This window comes from Callospermophilus lateralis, chromosome 10, assembly GCF_048772815.1.
Source record: "Callospermophilus lateralis isolate mCalLat2 chromosome 10, mCalLat2.hap1, whole genome shotgun sequence".
Classification (NCBI taxonomy): domain Eukaryota; kingdom Metazoa; phylum Chordata; class Mammalia; order Rodentia; family Sciuridae; genus Callospermophilus; species Callospermophilus lateralis.
The window spans coordinates 98,803,473-98,805,474 of NC_135314.1; the positions used below are offsets into that span (position 1 = coordinate 98,803,473).

The 2,002-nt window shown below is 34.3% G+C and overlaps 1 non-coding gene across 1 annotated transcript; it reads left to right on the forward strand.

The window, feature by feature from the left end:
* Positions 1-1,580: 1,580 nt before the first annotated feature.
* On the forward strand, positions 1,581-1,717 carry LOC143409051 (small nucleolar RNA SNORA2/SNORA34 family). The gene has a single exon (XR_013092565.2). It is a non-coding gene; the product is annotated as a small nucleolar RNA SNORA2/SNORA34 family (small nucleolar RNA).
* The last annotated feature ends 285 nt before the right edge of the window (positions 1,718-2,002 follow it).

The window sequence follows — 2,002 nt, forward strand, 5'->3', positions numbered from 1 at the left end:
TATATCTTGGGGGTTAACTACAACCCTGGTAAAGAGGCAGTGACCTACAACAAGCTCAGCACATTTATTATATAGGTATAAACATCAAAAGGATTTATTGTGAGAAAGTTTCTTCAAAGTAAGAGAAGCAAGATCATGAGTATTAGAAGCCTGATTTTGATTATCAACTTGTACCTACTACTCTACCCTTAATCAGCTGGCATCTGAAACTCAAGATCAAGAACTGAATAGCTCTGTGACTGGCACAGAACATCCTATTGAACATGGCATCCCCATAGCAACTGGGCAGTCCCAAAGTGATGTCTTTGCACTGCACTGAGTGTTCCCAATAGAGGCATTGTTCCTGTCACAGGATAGTTCAAAACCCACAATTCAGTCTCTGCTCCCAACAAAGGATGATACCATGAAATGAGATAAGAGTTCACATTAGAAGGAAGAAAGAAAGAAAAGTCAGGTTGAGAGTTACCTCTGTTTTTTCCCAGAAAGTCATCAATAAAAGTTCATCAATAAAAGTTAAGACACAGCATACATACTCAGAAGTAAGATTTCTCTTCCTACAGCTACAGTCAAGGGTGAAGCAGTTCGTAGCAGTATAAAACACATTTCTCAGGCTGTGCAATTTCATAATTCCAGGAATCCCAGGATAGTCATTGTTCCTACTTTACTGCCACTAGCCATTCAGATTCTACAAGACAACACTGCGTCATGCCTTTAACCCTGTTTGAGTCTCAAGACTTTCCAGGGTCTTTTGTCACCTCTAAGTCATACATATGTAGTGTCATAAGTTCTCTGTTAAAATGGTTCTCCATTATTATTTTTTTTGGTCTCAAGACATATGTATATTATTAATTTTATGATTTTTAATTGATTATCTACAATTGATTAGCTTCTATAAAGAGAGGTATTTCCTTGTCAACTACTTGGTTACCCCAGTGCAGAGTTCATGCGAGAAAAGAATGCATGTTTATTTCCCTATATCTACCAATTATCAAAGTAGTTAACTTCCTTCTTTTTCTTCAAATTTCCCTTTTGAGCAACATTATGAACTTATGTTTTTCACATATTTGATGTCTTCCATTCATTGCTTTGCTCTTTGAATTCCTTTGGGTGATCAAATTTCCTTATCTTTTGCTAATAGAAATCCATTATTGAGCCTCTAAATCTGTTGATCATAACCATAGCAGTTATCAGCCACTTCTTTATGAAAATCTGATCCTTTTCAATCAGATTTTCCATGCAAAATTATGTTCAGGATGCTAGGGATATTTGTATTGATTCCTCATTATTTCTAAATCTCTTCGTGGTCAGAGCTAGGAAATACATATGTTTGTATGTGTGTGGCATGTATGTATGGATAGAATTATTGCATTTTAAAATGTTTGTTTTGCTTTCATTTTCCCTGAAATGTACATATTAAGTAGTGCATATTTTATAAATGCTGATGATTTTTCAAAGATTAAACACATTCAGCCAGATACATGTCTGTAATCTCATTGACTCACAAGGCTAAAACAAGATGATCACAAATTTGGGGCCAACCTTTGCCACTTCAGGAGATCCTGTTTTAAAATTAAAAGTAATTGGCCCTGAATCAAGGTCAGGAGTTTGTTGAAGCTATTGGTTTCAAGCAGGAGCCTAAAGAAATGTCTTTCTGTGGTCTGTTGGCTATTTCAGAACTTTAGAAGTGTAATAGTCAATACAATAGAAAGAAACATCTGAAGAGTGAATTTAAAAAAAAAGAAATAAATAAATAAAATTAAAAGTGAAAAGATTTGGGGGATAGGGTTCAGTAGTAGAGCACTTCTGAGTAACAATAATTCCCCAGTAACAAAAAATAAATAAACAGATAAATAAATATATAAACACATTCATAAATCAAAATCCAGATCAAGGACTGAATTTTATCATTGCCTCATAACTTGTGCTATCAGATCTTATCCATCTTAAATAATAGCTATTCTGACTAGTAGAATAAAGTAGAATTGTCTATTTCTGCTATAAA